This window comes from Oncorhynchus gorbuscha, linkage group LG03, assembly GCF_021184085.1.
Source record: "Oncorhynchus gorbuscha isolate QuinsamMale2020 ecotype Even-year linkage group LG03, OgorEven_v1.0, whole genome shotgun sequence".
In the NCBI taxonomy this organism is placed as follows: domain Eukaryota; kingdom Metazoa; phylum Chordata; class Actinopteri; order Salmoniformes; family Salmonidae; genus Oncorhynchus; species Oncorhynchus gorbuscha.
Window position 1 is genome coordinate 82,596,419 of NC_060175.1, and position 19,402 is coordinate 82,615,820.

The 19,402-nt window shown below is 43.7% G+C and overlaps 1 protein-coding gene across 1 annotated transcript in view; it reads right to left on the reverse strand.

The window, feature by feature from the left end:
* LOC124032048 (metabotropic glutamate receptor 4-like) overlaps positions 1-19,186 on the reverse strand; it is a 316,925-nt gene extending 297,739 nt beyond the window's left edge. Inside the window, exon 1 of the mRNA XM_046344062.1 lies at positions 18,888-19,186. The gene's annotated coding sequence lies outside the window, so the exon portion shown is untranslated. The remainder of the gene's footprint in view (positions 1-18,887) is intronic.
* Between the last annotated feature and the right edge of the window lie 216 nt (positions 19,187-19,402).

Genomic DNA, 19,402 nt, shown 5'->3' on the forward strand with positions numbered 1-19,402 from the left:
TCAAAAGGAAATGATCTTAACAGAGAAAAATGTCCTCCTGTGTGCTACCTATATCCCCCCTCTAGAATCCACATACTTTAATGGAGACAGCTTCTCCATCCTGGAGGGGGAAATCAATCATTTCCAGGCCCAGGGACATGTACTAGTCTGTGGCGACCTAAATGCCAGAACCGGACAAGAACCTGACACCCTCAGCACACAGGGGGACAAACACCTGCCTGCAGGTGACAGCATCCCCTCCCCCAGATGCCCCCCTAGTCACAACTATGACAACATATCCAACAAACACGGGTCACAACTCCTGCAGCTCTGTCGCACGCTGGGTATGTACATGGTCAATGGTAGGCTTCGAGGGGACTCCTATGGTAGGTACACCTATAGCTCATCTCTTGGCAGTAGTACTGTAGACTACTTTATCACTGACCTCAACCCAGAGTCTCTCAGAGCGTTCACAGTCAGCCCACTGACACCCCTATAAGACCACAGCAAAATCACAGTCTACTTGAACAGAGCAATACTCAATCATGAGGCATCAAAGCCGAAGGAACTGAGTAACATTAAGAAATGCTATATATGGAAGGAATGCAGTTTGGAAACCTACCAAGAAACAATTAGGCAACAACAAATTCAATCCCTTTTAGACAATTTCCTGGGTAAAACGTTCCACTGTAATAGTGAAGGTGTAAACTTGGCAGTACAAAATCTTAACAGTATATTTGACCTCTCAGCTTCCCTATCAAATCTAAAAATCTCAAATAGAAAACCGAAGAAAATGAACAACAATGACAAATGGTTTGATGAAGAATGCAAAAATCTAAGAAATAAATTGAGAAACCTGTCCAACCAAAAACATAGAGACCCGGAAAACCTGAGTCTACACCTTCACTATGGTGAATCACGAAAACAATACAGAAATATACTACGGGGGAAAAGGAACAGCACGTCAGAAATCAGCTCAATGTAAATGAAGAATCCATAGACTCTAACCACCTCTGGGAAAATTGGAAAACACTAAACAAACAACAACACAAAGAATTATCTATCCAAAATGGAGATGTATGGGTAAACCACTTCTCCAATCTTTTTGGCTCTATAACAAAGAATAAAGAGCAAAAACATATACATGATCAAATACAAATCTTAGAATCAACTATTAAAGACTACCAGAACCCACTGGTTTCTCCAATTACCTTGAATGAGCTACAGGACAAAATAAAAACCCTCCAACCCAAAAAGGCCTGTGGTGTTGATGGTATCCTTAATGAAATGATCAAATATACAGACAACAAATTCCAATTGGCTATACTAAAACTCTTTACCATCATCCTTAGCTCTGGCATCTTCCTCAATATTTGAAACAAAGGACTGATCACCCAAATCCACAAAAGTGGAGACACATTTGACCCCAATAACTACCGTGGGATATGCGACAACAGTAACATTGGGAAATTCCTCTGCATTATCATTAACAGCAGACTCGTACATTTCCTAAATGAAAACAATGTACTGAGCAAATGTCAAATTGGCTTTTTACCAAATTACCGTACAACAGACCGTGTATTCACACTGCACACCCTAATTGACAACCAAACAAACCTAAACAAAGGCAAAGTCTTCTCATGCTTTGTTGATTTCAAAAAAGCCTTCGACTCAATTTGGCATGAGGGTCTGCTATACAAATTGATGGAAAGTGGTGTTGGGGGTAAAATATACGACATTATAAAATCCATGTACACAAACAACAAGTGTGCGGTTAAAATTGGCAAAAACACACAAATTTCTTCACACAGGGCCATGGGGTGAGACAGGGATGCAGCTTAAGCCCCACCCTCTTCAACATATATATCAACGAATTGGTGAGGGCACTAGAACAGTCTGCAGCACCTGGCCTCACCCTACTAGAATCTGAAGTCAAATGTCTACTGTTTGCTGATGATCTGGTGCTTCTGTCACCAACCAAGGAGGGCCTACAGCAGTACCTACATCTTCTGCACAGATTCTGTCAGACCTGGGCCCTGACAGTAAATCTCAGTAAGTCCAAAATAATGGTGTTCCAAAAAAGGTCCAGTCGCCAGGACCACAAATACAAATTCCATCGACATTTACATTACATTTAAATCATTTAGCAGACGCTCTTATCCAGAGCGACTTACAAATTGGTGCATTCACCTTATGACATCGAGTGGAACAGTCACTTTACAATAGTGCATCTAAATCTTAAGGGGGGTGAGAGGGATTACTTATCCTATCCTAGGTAGAGACACCATTGCCCTAGAGCACACAAAAAAACTATACATACCTTGGCCTAAACATCAGCGCCACAGGTAACTTCCACAAAGCTGTGAACGATCTGTGAGACAAGGCAAGAAGGACCTTCTATGCCATAAAAAGGAACATCAAATTCAACATACCAATTAGGATCTGGTTAAAAATATTTGAATCAATCATAGAGCCAATTGCCCTTTATGGTTGTGAGGTCTGGGGTCCGCTCACCAACCAAGACTTCACAAAATGGGACAAACACCAAATTGAGACTCTGCATGCAGAATTCTGCAAAAAATATCCTCTGTGTACAGCGTAGAACACCAAATAATGCATGCAGAGCAGAATTAGGCCGATACCCACTAATTATTAAAATACAGAAAAGAATTCTACAACCGTTAAATTCTACAACCACCTAAAAGGAAGCGATTCCCAAACCTTCCATAACAAAGCCATCACCTACAGAGAGATGAACCTGGAGAAGAGTCCCCTAAGCAACCTGGTCCTGGGGCTCTGTTCACAAACACAAACAAGCCCCACAAAGCCCCAGGACAGCAGCACAATTAGACCCAACCAAATCATGAGAAAACAAAAAGATAATTACTTGACACATTGGAAAGAATTAACAAAAAAACAGAGCAAACTAGAATGCTATTTGGCCCTAAACAAAGAGTAGACAGTGGCAGAATACCTGACCACTGTGACTGACCCAAACTTAAGGAAAGCTTTGACTATGTACAGATTCAGTGAGCATAGCCTTGCTATTGAGAAAGGCCGCCGTAGGCAGACATGTATCTTAAGAGAAGACAGGCTATGTGCTCACTGCCCACAAAATGAGGAGGAAACTGAGCTGCACTTCCTAACCTCCTGCCCAATGTATGACCATATTAGAGAGACATATTTCCCTCAGATTATACAGATCCACAAATAATTTGAAAACAAATCCAATTTTGATAAACTACCATATCTACTGGGTGAAATTCCACAGTGTGCCATCACAGCAGCAAGATTTGTGACCTGTTGCCACAAGAAAAGGGCAACCAGTGAAGAACAAACACCATTGTAAATACAACCCATACTTATGCTTATTTATTTTCCCTTGTGTACTTTAACCATGTGCACATTGTTACAACACCATATACTGTATATAATATGACATTTGTAATGTCTTTATTGTTTTGAAACTTCTGTATGTGTAATGTTTACTGTTCATTTTTATTGTTTATTTCACTTTTGTATGTTAACTAACTGACTTGCTTTGGCAATGTTAACACATGTTTCCCATGCCAATAAAGCCCCTTGAATTGAATTGAATTGAGAGAGACAATGAAACCATGGCTAGTCACACTGAGAGGAGATGTAAGGCTTGCTACCTTGACTAGATCCTCCAGAGACGTACAGGGCCTGTACTATTCACATAATATTGAGGTCAAATTGATGATTGTAATTTATTATTATATTCAACATAATTTCTACATAATGGTTGGATAAATGGTGACCCCTCCTCAGTTGATTTCCACCAACCTACCCTCCCACAGCCCTGGCACTGTTCCTGATCATCCCCCCTCCCCTCTCTAACAGCCAGGGTGACATGTCTCACAATTCTGCACAAAATACATCCTCCAGGAATCAGAGCATCAGGGTACAACCAAGTATATAGTAATATGTATGCAGAACAACTGGTCACATGGTTCTATAGAATATGCATTTTATGCAGAACAACTGGTCAAATGGTTCTATAGAATATGCATTTTATGCAGAACAACTGGTCACGTAGTTCTATAGAATATTAATTGTATTCAGAACAACTGGTCATATGGTTCTATAGAATATTCCTTCTTTGCAGAACAACTGGTCACATGGTTCTACAGAATATTCATTGTATGTAGAACGCTGGTCACAACATTTCTATAGGATATCCATTCTTCTTTGGCAAATGACAGGAGTGGCAAGGACTGGAATGTTAGCTTAAAAAGACTGGCACCCAGACTAATTCACTCCTCATAACCCTGGGTACTCTTTCTTGGCACTTAATCAGAAGAGAGCACATGATCCCTTGCTTCGCTATGCCACAACCCCAGAAGGCAGCCCTTGTTATGTAACCCACAGGCAGCAACTAGAATATGCAACAGATGCTGCAACAGTTAACAGGCAGAAATCCCTTAATGAAGGCTAGCTACTGTAACTATTGGTAGGCCAGACACAAAATGTCTGGGAGAGACATAAGATGCCCATACACAGCTCGTTCTTCCTTCTGTGGTTACAGAGACTACAGGGGGTATAATAAAGATTGTCTTTAACAGTTTAATGTCTATCTGCTACGATTGAAGAAAAAAACAATCTTCATTCAAGGCTTAGGGCCCTCACTCTGGGTCTGTGAAACCGGCCCTACATGTGTCCTATTTCCTCACTCAGGCTTTGGCAGGAACATATATTTTCATACAGGGAACAGAGGCTACACACTGGCATGCCTGTGGTGCCCACCTGTCTGCATGGGTATGTGGTAAATAGTCCACTCCACCAATATGGAAGTATTTGCCCACTCAATTGTTAATTACCTCAGCTGCCAGTGCTGCCACCATGGACCTGGGCCATTAATCATGTTAATTATCAGCCTGTGCCCCGTCGAGGAGGGGATGGCAGAGGAACCACTGGGTATGGCTGGCGACCCTGGTACTCTGGCACTGGATGGAGGACAGGCCAAGTATGGATCAACAGCTGGGTAAACTGTGTTTGTGCTAACAGTGCTGGACTGGCATTCTGAGGTGATAGCCCCATCCAATGAGTGCTCTTGATCCCTCCCTCAGCGCAATAGGTCTATATGCATTTCAGTGTAGGCTGGTGAAGGAAGGAGTAGAAGTGATACCAACATTTACTGATGCAGTCCTCATCTGAATACTTGTCAAAAATAAGATCAGGAAATATTTCATAGATATATACGGTAGCTAGGTGGTTTGAAGAACAACATTTTAGACATTGAATTTCAGAAATTGTAGAATTCTAATGCTCTCTTAGAATCAGGTCAGAGATAAATACCCTTTTCCAACTTATAACAAATAAAAACCTGTGTTTATATTGTACCCTCTGATAATGGCAGCTGACTAATTCAAACTAATGGGCTTCTGAGTCTGATTATGGGTAGAAAAGGACAAACAGACAGACAGCTGTATGATAATTGTGAAATGATGTCTTGGTGAGAAATACAATAAGTTCAGAAAGCTGCATGGAAAAGTCAATAAGAGCAACAGATTGTTGTCAGAGGGAAAAAACATGAATTCTTCTTGTGAATCCTGTCTTTCTCTTATCGTAGCTTGTGACTCTTAACTGGAGCAAAATGAGCCCGTTTGTTTTACAACATAGAATCATAATTTGTCTTAACAGGCCAGTTAACCGTGTCCCTCCTGAGGCCTGTTCCACCTGTGTACTCCCCTTGAACAAAGAAGGAAGTGTGTATCAGCCCGGCAGATAAGAAAATGAGAAAAATTACCTAAACGTGGAAATGTCTGATAGGAAAGGGAGGGGAGCAGTGAAAAGGAGAGGCGCCCTCCTCCCCTCCCTTCAGTGTCCATAGAGGAAGTATCAGGAAACTGGCAATAAACCTCCTGGATTGTGACATGAGAAGAGATCATGGTGCCCTGTCACCGGTACTCCACACCCATTGATTAAGGCTTTTCATCCTCCACTCGCCCCGGCTCTTAGCTCTGGGGGTACCGGGGTACCAGTGCTTTCTCTTGTTACATGTGTAATTTCCAAACCGCCTTCATCCCATCTTGATAGGGAACTAATAGAAACTGTCTATCTCTCCTCAGTTCTTCATATATATTACCACTTGATCAACTTGCTTTAAGGCGATTAGACATGTACCATGTGACAAAGGGGGGTGGAGAGAGAGAGAGAGAGAGAGAGAGAGAGAGAGAGAGAGAGAGAGAGAGAGAGAGAGAGAGAGAGAGAGAGAGAGAGAGAGAGAGAGAGAGAGAGAGAGAGAGAGAGAGAGAGAGAGAGAGAGAGAGAGAGAAACAAAGCAGCACTTTCTCACAAGCCTTTTGTTCCTGAGCACCTTTGTTTGGTTTAAAGCCATATCAAGCTACAACTAAAAGCCAAGCAGCAGGATCTCTAGAGATTGATTCAACAGGGAGAGCAGAGCTTCATCAGTGTTCTTACGTTATCTGATAGCTTTACAGACAATGATATGAGTGCTGAGGGCTGTCTGCTGAGGCACGTTGACTGTAAGCAGTACATGGACAGTACATGATGTACATACTTTATTTCAAAAATGGTCTCTGCTCAACACAAAACTAAGTCAAACCTGAGATATGAAATCCACTTCCAAACGTGACCTCTTTGTTAACTTTTCTAAAACAAAAGTGCTACAAACTACATTTACTACAATGGCACATAGTTTGTATAATAAGACTAAGTAGCATTATCTATTGATGTATAGGGCTTTTGGATGACATCATTATGCTCTCCTCCTAGCTGAACTAGGCTACACTGACATGATCCTCTAATAATCCTGTATTCACCCCTCAATAAACCCTAAGACCCTGGGGCCTTTCTTCTCCTTAGTGACTGCGCTAAACTGTTTGTTGTGATAAGAATATCCTATATATAATTCAGTACTTCTCCCAGAATTGTTTTATATTTGCACAAAGCAACCATGGTATGTCTTTCTTTTGTAAATGTTTCATCTTTATTGACTCAGAGCATGCTGCATGTCCCAATATTATGCAAGCTTTTGATGTTTTACTGTGGAAAAGAGGAGCAAGGAAACGTCTCTGTAAATATTGACAGTGTTGAAGACACTCTGGAGATTTGTTATCAGAGGACAGCTGGGTTCTGTCTAATGCCCACCTATTAGTCTTTCCATTCAGACTATGCACATTTGGGTTAAATAATTTCCAAAATCAACCATTTAACATCACAACAAAATGTTATGAGGGCTTATTTGATTTGACAAAGAAAAATGACTGGTTCTTACATTTTTTTTACTCTTGTGTATTCCAGCATAACCGGATCAAACACAGTTTATTTATGTTTTAGATTTTTTTTACTGTGGTGTTAAGTTCAGGGCACAGAATTCCACCAATGCATGACAGATAGTACACAAAGTTTCCTCCGAACTCAACATTTGTGAGAAATCTAAGGACTAGTGGGGATGCTCATGAGACAAGTATTTTACGAGAGACATTGGAATAACGTGAGTCTGCACTCAAAATCAAGTCTTTGATATTTTTGACTTTGCATGAAGGGTTGTGATTTCTGTTAGCCATCCTTAGGAAAACCTTTGCGCTGTATGAGAATCCACATTCCCCTCCTCAGCCTTGCCATGGGAAGTCAGTCACAACCCTGTGATGCCATTCAGTTTCACAGCTTCTCTTTGATTAAATTAGCTGGAGCTCCATGTAGCCCTGTGTTTGTGTTAGCAGCTTCCTCCTCTCCTTCCCTTTGTTCTCAAGGAAAGGCATCAGACCATCTAACTGTGATACTGTACATTTTCAAACTGGGCCCTCAAATTGTAGCTGAATCAGACAAACAACGTTCCAAACAACTGTTTCTTTTGATGATTTATCAAGATCCAACTGCAGTATTAATAATCAAATCAAAGTTTATTCATCATATACACGGGACTGTAATGTCCGGGGTGTAGTGGAGGAAGGAGTCAGACGCAGGAGACAGAGAGTTCAGAGAAGGCACGTCTTTAATACACAGACCAGGTGAAAAAGCAGACGCCACTCAACACAAATACTCCAAACCACAGGGGAACTGAACCGTATCCAAAAACAGCTCACGTACACGAAACAGCCGTGACACACATGCGTGCACAACAAGTACACATAGAACAATCCCGCACACCCAGCAGGTGGGCCGGCTGGCTAATAAAGCCCAACTAATAACCTAATTAAAAACAGGTGTAACTAATAAACAGACAAGAAGGGGGATAAAAGATCAGTGGCAACTAGTAGGCCGGTGACGACGACCGCTGAGCGCCACCCAAACGGGAAGGGAGCCACCTTTGGTAGGAGTAGTGGGATAAGTATAAGTGGGAGAACTTGCACAATTGGTGGCTGACTAAATACTTTTTTGCCCCACTGTAGTTCCACAGGAAGACATGCACTTTTAATATCGCACAGAAAATAATGCCCAACAAAACCGGGCGCCGAAAATGTGGACCAACCCAACACAACAGGGTACCAGGTCCAGAGCACGAACACCAAAAACACATACACATGTAACATACGAGTAATCCCGCACGGAACAAGGGCAGGTAAACGTACTATAAATAAGGAAGCCAATCAAGCACACAAATAGACAGGTGCAACTAATAAGACAAAACAACGAAAAATAGATCGGTGGTGGCTAGTAGGCCGGTGACGACGACCGCCGAGCACTGACCCGAACACAGAGACTATTTGCAATGTGTTAACTGAGGAATCAGCCACCTGCTTCTTATCACGATGTTTCAAGTTTTATTCGTCTTATGTGCAGGATACACATGGAATACACTGTCCATCAAAATGCTTACTTGCAGGTACCTTCTCGACAATGCAAGAACACTAAGAAATAATCAAATATAAGAATATGAACATAAAGTAAATGTCTCAGTAGAATATAATAAATATTTTAGCATAAGGCAATTTATAGTACAATATTTACACATGTACAGTATCAGGGAAAATTCTAGCCTATTTGTGTTCAGAAAGGGAATTTGCTCATTTGCTCTATGGTGTGTGCACAGTACAGTAGTATGAACAGTAGCAACGTTCAATCAGGGCATGTGGTGTCGAGTCCCACCTGTTTTGAGCCCCACCTGTTTCGCTAAAAAGATAAATACAAATAAAAACATTTGCATTTTTTTTCTTTCTGTTTTGCATGTTATTTTGGCAATTATATGTGTCACATATCAGTTTGCAAACAATGTAAAAAAAATATATACGTATAATTTAGTTTATAAAGCCGCATACAAACTGTCATGTTTGTCATTTATTATCATGTCTTGTCCCTGTGCTCCCCATTCTATTCGTTTCCCTCTGCTGGTCTTATTTGGTTCTTTCCCTCTTTCTATCCCTCTCTCTCCCCCTCCCTCTCTCACTCTCTCGCTCTCTCTTCTCTCTATCGTTCCGTTCCTGCTCCCAGCTGTTCCTATTCCCCTAATCATCATTTAGTCTTCCCACACCTGTTCCCGATCCTTTCCCCTGATTAGAGTCCCTATTTATTCCTTTGTGTTCCGTTCCTGTCTCGTCGGTTCCTTGTTTAGTATTCACCGTGCTGTGATTGTGTTTCGCCCTGTCCTGTCGTGTTTTTGCCTTCATCAGATGCTGCGTGTGAGCAGGTGTCTCTGTCAACTACGGCCTGCGCCTACCCGAGCGACCTGCAGTCTGTGGCCGCTTCTCTTGTTATTCCCCTCTACAGACTAGAGGATTTCTGTTATTCCCTGTTTGGACTTGAATAAACTCTGTTTCTGTTAAGTCGCTTTTGGGTCCTCTATCACCTGCATGACAGAAGGAACCGACCAAGGAATGGACCCAGCGACTTCAGACGCTCGTTACACTGCCGTCAAGATCCAAGGAGCCATGCTCGGCAGACACGAGCAGGAATTGTCTGCTGCTCGCCATGCCGTGGAGAACCTGGCCGCTCAGGTTTCCGACCTCTCTGGACAGTTCCAGAGTCTACGTCTCGTGCCACCTGTTACTTCCTGGCCTGCCGAGCCTCCAGAACCTAGGGTTAATAACCCACCTTGCTACTCCGGGCAGCCCACTGAGTGCCGCTCCTTTCTCACGCAGTGTGAGATTGTGTTCTCTCTCCAACCCAACACATACTCTAGAGAGAGAGCTCGGGTTGCTTACGTCATTTCACTCCTTACTGGCCGGGCTCGAGAATGGGGCACAGCTATCTGGGAGGCAAGGGCTGATTGCTCTAACAAGTTCCAGAACTTTAAAGAGGAGATGATTCGGGTTTTTGACCGTTCAGTTTTTGGTAGGGAGGCTTCTAGGGCCCTGGCTTCCTTATGCCAAGGTGAACGGTCCATAACGGATTATTCTATTGAGTTTCGCACTCTTGCTGCCTCTAGTGAGTGGAACGAGCCGGCGCTGCTCGCTCGTTTTCTGGAGGGACTCCACGCAGTGGTTAAGGATGAGATTCTCTCCCGGGAGGTTCCTTCAGATGTGGACTCTTTGATTGCTCTCGCCATCCGCATAGAACGACGGGTAGATCTTCGTCACCGGGCTCGTGGAAGAGAGCTCGCATCAACGGTGTTTCCCTGCTCCGCATCGCAACCATCTCCCTCCTCTGGCTTTGAGACTGAGCCCATGCAGCTGGGAGGGATTCGCATCTCGACTAAGGAGAGGGAACGGAGGATCACCAACCGCCTGTGCCTCTATTGCGGAGTTGCTGGACATTTTGTTAATTCATGTCCAGTAAGAGGCCAGAGCCCATCAGTAAGCGGAGGGCTACTGGTGAGCGCTACTACTCAGGTCTCTTCATCTAGATCTTGTACTACTATGTCGGTCCATCTACGCTGGACCGGTTCGGTGCTACATGCAGTGCCTTGATTGACTCTGGGGCTGAGGGTTGTTTCATGGACGAAGCATGGGTTCGGAAACATAACATTCCTTTCAGACCGTTAGACAAGCCTACGCCCATGTTTGCCTTAGATGGTAGTCATCTTCCCAGTATCAAATTTGAGACACTACCTTTAACTCTCACAGTATCTGGTAACCACAGTGAGACTATTTCTTTTTGATTTTCCGTTCACCGTTTACACCTGTTGTTTTGGGTCATCCCTGGCTAGTATGTCATAATCCTTCTATTAATTGGTCTAGTAATTCTATCCTATCCTGGAACGTTTCTTGTCATATGAAGTGTTTAATGTCTGCCATCCCTCCCGTTTCTTCTGTCCCTACTTCTCAGGAGGAACCTGGCGATTTGACAGGAGTGCCGGAGGAATATCATGATCTGCGCACGGTCTTCAGTCGGTCCCGAGCCAACTCCCTTCCTCCTCACCGGTCGTATGATTGTAGTATTGATCTCCTTCTGGGGACCACTCCTCCTCGAGGTAGACTATACTCTCTGTCGGCTCCCGAACGTAAGGCTCTCGAGGATTATTTGTCTGTGTCTCTTGACGCCGGTACCATAGTGCCTTCTTCTTCTCCGGCCGGGGCGGGGTTCTTTTTGTTAAGAAGAAGGACGGTACTCTGCGCCCCTGCGTGGATTATCGAGGGCTGAATGACATAACGGTTAAGAATCGTTATCCGCTTCCCTTATGTCATCAGCCTTCGAGATTCTGCAGGGAGCCAGGTGCTTTACTAAGTTGGACCTTCGTAACGCTTACCATCTCGTGCGCATCAGAGAGGGGGACGAGTGGAAAACGGCGTTTAACACTCCGTTAGGGCATTTTGAGTACCGGGTTCTGCCGTTCGGTCTCGCCAATGCGCCAGCTGTTTTTCAGGCATTAGTTAATGATGTTCTGAGAGACATGCTGAACATCTTTGTTTTTGTCTATCTTGACGATATCCTGATTTTTCTCCGTCACTCGAGATTCATGTTCAGCACGTTCGATTCTACAGCGCCTTTTAGAGAATTGTCTCTACGTAAAGGCTGAGAAGTGCTCTTTTCATGTCTCCTCCGTTACTTTTCTCGGTTCCGTTATTTCCGCTGAAGGCATTCAGATGGATTCCGCTAAGGTCCAAGCTGTCAGTGATTGGCCCGTTCCAAGGTCACGTGTCGAGTTGCAGCGCTTTTTAGGTTTCGCTAATTTCTATCGGCGTTTCATTCGTAATTTCGGTCAAGTTGCTGCTCCTCTCACAGCTCTTACTTCTGTCAAGACGTGTTTTAAGTGGTCCGGTTCCGCCCAGGAGCTTTTGATCTTCTAAAAGAACGTTTTACGTCCGCTCCTATCCTCGTTACTCCTGACGTCACTAGACAATTCATTGTCGAGGTGGACGCTTCAGAGGTAGGCGTGGGAGCCATTCTATCCCAGCGCTTCCAGTCTGACGATAAGGTTCATCCTTGCGCTTATTTTTCTCATCGCCTGTCGCCATCTGAGCGCAACTATGATGTGGGTAACCGTGAACTGCTCGCCATCCGCTTAGCCCTAGGCGAATGGCGACAGTGGTTGGAGGGGGCGACCGTTCCTTTTGTCGTTTGGACAGACCATAAGAACCTTGAGTACATCCGTTCTGCCAAACGACTTAATGCCCGTCAAGCTCGTTGGGCGTTGTTTTTCGCTCGTTTCGAGTTTGTGATTTCTTACCGTCCGGGTAGCAAGAACACCAAGCCTGATGCCTTATCCCGTCTGTTTAGTTCTTCTGTGGCTTCTACTGATCCCGAGGGGATTCTTCCTTATGGGCGTGTTGTCGGGTTAACAGTCTGGGGAATTGAAAGACAGGTTAAGCAAGCACTCACGCACACTGCGTCGCCGCGCGCTTGTCCTAGTAACCTCCTTTTCGTTCCTGTTTCCACTCGTCTGGCTGTTCTTCAGTGGGCTCACTCTGCCAAGTTAGCTGGTCATCCCGGTGTTCGAGGCACTCTTGCGTCTATTCGCCAGCGCTTTTGGTGGCCGACTCAGGAGCGTGACACGCGCCGTTTCGTGGCTGCTTGTTCGGACTGCGCGCAGACTAAGTCGGGTAACTCTCCTCCTGCCGGTCGTCTCAGACCGCTCCCCATTCCTTCTCGACCATGGTCTCACATCGCCTTAGGCTTCATTACCGGTCTGCCTTTGTCTGCGGGGAAGACTGTGAGAGCCGCCAATAAACGCAGGATTAAGAGTCCAAGGTATTGTTGCGGCCAGAGAGTGTGGCTTTCCACTCGCAACCTTCCTCTTACGACAGCTTCTCATAAGTTGACTCCGCGGTTCATTGGTCCGTTCCGTGTCTCCCAGGTCGTCAATCCTGTCGCTGTGCGACTGCCATCTTCGTCGCGTCCATCCTGTCTTCCATGTCTCCTGTGTTAAGCCCTTTCTTCGCACCCCCGTTCGTCTTCCCTCCCCCTCCCGTCCTTGTCGAGAGCGCACCTATTTACAAGGTACATAAGATCATGGACATGCGTTCTCGGGGACGGGGTCACCAATACTTAGTGGATTGGGAGGGTTACGGTCCTGAGGAGAGGAGTTGGGTTCCGTCTCGGGACGTGCTGGACCGTTCACTCATCGATGATTTCCTCCGTTGCCGCCAGGATTCCTCCTCGAGTGCGCCAGGAGGCGCTCGGTGAGTGGGGGGGTACTGTCATGTTTGTCATTTATTATCATGTCTTGTCCCTGTGCTCCCCATTCTATTTGTTTCCCTCTGCTGGTCTTATTTGGTTCTTTCCCTCTTTCTATCCCTCTCTCTCCCCCTCCCTCTCTCACTCTCTCGCTCTCTCTTCTCTCTATCGTTCCGTTCCTGCTCCCAGCTGTTCCTATTCCCCTAATCATCATTTAGTCTTCCCACACCTGTTCCCGATCCTTTCCCCTGATTAGAGTCCCTATTTATTCCTTTGTGTTCCGTTCCTGTCTCGTCGGTTCCTTGTTTAGTATTCACCGTGCTGTGATTGTGTTTCGCCCTGTCCTGTCGTGTTTTTTGCCTTCATCAGATGCTGCGTGTGAGCAGGTGTCTCTGTCAACTACGGCCTGCGCCTACCCGAAGCGACCTGCAGTCTGTGGCCGCTTCTCTTGTTATTCCCCTCTACAGACTAGAGGATTTCTGTTATTCCCTGTTTGGACTTGAATAAACTCTGTTTCTGTTAAGTCGCTTTTGGGTCCTCTATCACCTGCATGACACAAACAGTCTCATTTTTGCTTTCTTGAGTAAGGCAGCTCCAAAATGCAGGTGTTTCAGCCTAGCTCAGTGTTTTATGTGGTGGTGGGGCAGCCAGCAGAAAATATGGAACATAGGGGTTGGTAATGTTCTCTCGTGCCGTGGTTGGCCCAGTGTTCTGTCATCATGGGGACACTACGTCACCGCAAAATCACGGGTAGAGCTCAAAAAGTCTGTCGCTGTATATTTCAAAAGTGCTGAAGAAATAGTTATATTGACTATGCCATCTCTAGCTCGCTAATTCATGTCTTAATCGAAATTCCGGATTGCCTCTCATCAACCCCTTTATGCCATAGTTTCTTCATCTCAATTGTCAGTAGAAACCACATTTGCAAGTCAGCCATATCGGCTGTGTTTTTAAAAATGGCATTAAATGAGGCGGAATAAACTGCTTCACTGATAGCCAGATTTAGCAGTGGCTGAAAAGAAAGCTCTGATGTTGGGACAGCTTTATGTAGACCCTAACAGTTTGTGGGCACTGTGTGTCACCGTTATGGTGCAATTCATGTATTGTTTAGTGTTGTGTTGTGGTATTGCTGGCATGCATCTCCAAACATTTTGGGGAGTTTGCCCCACCAAGATTTACATGCTAATATCGCCACTGAGTATGAACGATATAGAAATGCTATCCATTGTGAAACGTCTGCAACAAGAATAATATAAAGGGGCTGTATTGTCGATGATCAGTCTGATCGACCAAGATCATTTTTTATTAGGCCTAAATGTGTGAGTTTGATGAAGCAAGTAAGATTCTAAAACAAGCTGAGCTGAGCACTCAATTATGTCTATCAAGTGGTTACAGTATGGTTTCATTGATGAACACACACTTCAAGCTATTGTCTCATACTTATCTTAATCACGCCAGATAATTAATGAACATCTGCTGAGGAGGAGAAGAGAAAAGCCAACCAGACAGTAAGTTAGCTAACATATCCCTACAAGAACTGATGGTACTTCTCCTTTCCCTTGTCCCTAGCTTCCTATTGTTTTGTTCACATTCGATTGTAGAGTTATGGGAAGACAAGGAGAGCATAAGGATGCATAGTGAGTCATGACCAGTGTGTGCTGACAGTGAAACCTACATGTCTCTGCTGCCTTTCGCATTCATCTCTCTATAAGGCACTGCCAGACTAATAAGAAATGTGGATGTGAACAGTGGATCGATAAGCGTTTAAGGCACAGATGGGCAGTCCAGAGTAAGACTTTGGGTCTTGGTCAGTTTAGCTCAGTTTAGCTCCCGAGTGCCGCAGCGATCTAAGACACTGCATCTCAGTGCAAGAGGCGTCACTGCAGTCCCTGGTTCGAATCCAGGCTGCATCACATCCGGCCGTGATTGGGAGTCCCATAGGACGGCACACAATTCACCTTGCGTTGTCCGGGTTTGGCCGGGGTAGGCCGCCAATGTAAATAAGAATTTGTTCTTAACTGACTTGTCTAGTTAAATAAAGGTTCAATAAAAAATGAAAAATAATTGTATTGCACCAGCGCAATAGTTCATTTATATTAAAAGAGTCTAGGACCAAAGGCTTTAAAGAACTCCAACATTAAATCACACAATTAAAGACAACAATGTTCCATGTAAAAACCTTGAGGCAATAGAGCATCAACGCTGACATGATAGTCATGTTCCTATGCTAAAATAGATCCCCGGGAGGCGAAATAATAGTTCATTTCTTCCTTGTTTCCATGTATTGTTGGATGCAGCCATTGCTGTGACATATGGAAAGAAATCAAACCAGTGGGAGGAGCAAGAACTGGTTGATTGTTAAATCCAGGATTTAGTGGCTTTTCTAGGCAGTGTGAGCCATGACTTAAGAAGTACTAACTCTGACTCTCACTAGCCCGTGCAGATAGGCTGAAGATAGGAATTAATAGGCTGCTTTTCTGGAATTGATACAGATAGACACAGAAAGGGTTTTTGCAAGAGAAAGGTGGGTGACTCTGATATTCCTTATAATAGGGTAATCAGGTAAACAGGGTAAATCAATGTATTTTGCTCCATATAAAACATATTTGTCTAAATAAGACTAATCACAATAGAAAGGGACATTATCAGGTCTTGGGGTGTGAAAGATCTGTTCTTTTCAAGATTTCTGCTTGCTTGTGTGCCATGGAGGAAATTGATTTGAGAGAGCCACTCTCCATTTATGGATCTGTACCCTAATCATGTTTGTATGGATGTTTGCATACATGTGAGATGCCAGAAACACCAATGAAAACATGAGTGAGTATGCTCAGGGAAACAATAGGTGTGAATTATGACACCCCCCCCCCTAAAACAATGACGAATGCCTCGATTTATGAGATGAGGAGGCCCCCTCGTGAGTTAAGAGAGGGGAAGCTGTACCGCCATACCGGGATGAATAGATTGTTCAGTCCATTGTTAATATCGTAAATCTCAGGAACTACCCACAGTGCAGACAGATGTCATCTCTGATCAGTGTCAATAGACTTCTAATGAAGTGGATCAAACTGTGGGCACATTTCAGCTCTCATGTACTTGTGTGATCAGACTAGACACTGTTTGTTCACAGTGTAGAGACATGGACAAACACAAGCATGCACACAAACTAACACCGACAGCAGTAGGGGCCTTCACACGTTGACATCATATTAACATAGACAAATCGCAAATACCCACCCACTGACAGAGCCATGTGGTTGTGCAGGTATAATGAAATGGTTGCTATTGTAACTGAAGACCACAAGCTGTGTCCAAATTATGCTTGATACAATCCTCAATGGGTCATGACTATGTGCCAAATAATGTCACGTGGACTCAGAAACTGTAAAAGTTGGACACAAACCGAAGACAGAAAAATACCAACTGCTCTATATTAGAAAGAATCTGCTATTATGAAAATATTTAAGCTTGTTTAAATACAGGCGGCATTTTGATCTGGTTTTAGGGGCATGTTGTTTTGGAGCTGAGAGATCATCAGACTGTGATAAACGCTCCGCAGGCACCAGGCCCCCTGATGAACAGATGGCCGTAGCCAGGAGCAGCAGATGAGCTGAACCGGAATGTGGACCGGACACTCCATGAACATGGAGTCATTAGAAATCTCCAAAGGAAAGAAACTTCCTGTCTCAAACCTCCAAATATTTTGACTTGAGGGAACAAAGTGGCATCTGATGGTCTGATGGTCTGCTCCCCCAATATGTTGTTTTGGCTCTTCTAGTCAAAGCAGGATCCAGTAAACAGCATGTTGACATGTTCAATAACACACAATGAACCTGAAAAGGGATCATGAGGAACTCATTGAGATCCTTGACTTCGTATACTCTAACTGTAACCTGTGACGTAAGACGTAAGACGGACAACAGGTGTATGTAGGGGATTGTGGCGGTGCATTAACGTTGAACTGTCAGTGCAGAAAATGAATTGTGTTTTTACCTAAGAAATTGTTCATTGAAAATCAAATTTTTCATTAATCTCCTGAATTGACTGAATAAAAAATGGAACTGATCCCAACCTGAGCAGATATAAAATATCTCTCCCACAAAAGACAATAAATCCACTTAGCCAAGATAGTGTGAAAGAGTGAGATTGTAGTGCATCCAGTTTGATTCTCTATTTCTATCTCTTCCACTCTCCCCCTCTCACTCTCTTTCTCTCTCAATACAACCTCTCTCTCTCAATAAAACGTATCTTAATCTCAATACAAACTATTTATGTCTCTCCACCCGCTCTCTCTTAATACAATGCTGAAACTGATTGGATCTGACAACCTTGCCAGACACTGTCCTAAACATACATTGTATATTATATGGAATCATCGTTGCATTGACACTTGAAAATAAAAGGGACGAACACCAGAACTTGGAATTATTCAGAAGCTGTTATAGCCACACACATGCATATCCCATTACATGAATTGTGCATCTGGTGATAAGGTTTTCCAATGCATTCCAGCACATCTTGGAAATGAATTAAATCCAATATTCAACATTAAAATCTTAACAGGCACACAAAGCAGATATCTCACATGAATAGAATCTTAAATTAATTAATTGATTTCTATTCTGACTCATACCTGCTGCTTTTCAGTTGATTAAATCCCATTATCTATTCTCGTCTGAATAGCTGCTAAATAGAGCAGAGAGAACAGAGGGGCTTGCTAGGGGGGCTTGCTTTGACACCGCTGATGAAGGGGCTCATTGTATTGCGTAGCCTGTAACGAAGAATGTTAGCCTATTTCAGCCCGAGCCCACTGGGCTTTAGAGTCCTTGGAGGTGATTCATCAGGTGACAAACCAAAAAAATAGAAAGCGATAAATGTATGTGGACTGCATGAGTGCACACACGGGCTGGTGCAACGGATTTGCACACACACACACACACACTGAAATGAAACCAGTGAATATCCCTCAAACATTTAGACAGACAAGCATTCACACCCTCTGGATTCAGCTCACTTGATGTCAAGGAACATCGAATAACTTTTTGAAATAGACTGCTTTGACCGTACTCTCACTTTGGACCCCAGTGCGCAATAATTCATCAAGCCAACTGTTTTCATAACTCAAATATCCATAACTCAAATATCACGATCCATCTGACATCAGGACAACATAACGTAATCTTCCTCCCAACCCCCAAGCTTTTTCAGTCATCTAAAGGATGAAAATCTACAACAGAGCGCAGCTATTCTGCAGCCATCATAAATATATATATATATATATATATATTTGTTTTATATTTGGAGACAAAAAAACTCATATTAGCTGATGCATAATGTGTATGCATTGGATAAGTATTCGTTCAATTAAGTATCATCACGTGTAGCAGACCACATCATTCTTTCGCATGAGCTGAGAGAAAATGAACTCTTACCTTTGAATGAAACCAACTGAATTGTATTTCAGAGAAGTGAGTTTTATAAGAAAGTTGAATTGATAGCGTCCAAATGTCTGTTTTCAAAGACTGTCTTTCAACAGCAGATTTGCGAATTCTTCCGAGAGCACTCCTGTTTGGTTAGAACCCGAGCTCGCACAAAACAGGTGTAACTGGATACAATGCAGATGTTTAGTCCTGTTGTGCGGGATACAAACTATGTGCAGAAAAAATCATGAGAATAGAACCTCCAGAATAGAACATGTCCCGAAAGCTCTCCAAATCTCACTGGTCTCTAGAACCCCTAACAAATCCTGTCACTTCTCGACAGCAAAACTGCCCAATGATTATGCATCCTGAAACCGCTGTCCATTGGCGAGTGGTGCTGAAAGGGATTCCTGCGCTGGAAATGTTCCACCTTCTGCGACTTTAGCCTACGAAGCAACCCCCTCCCACACTGGAGGAAATTAGTCTTTAACGGTTTACCACAAGAAATCCATCCGAATGCTCAGGTT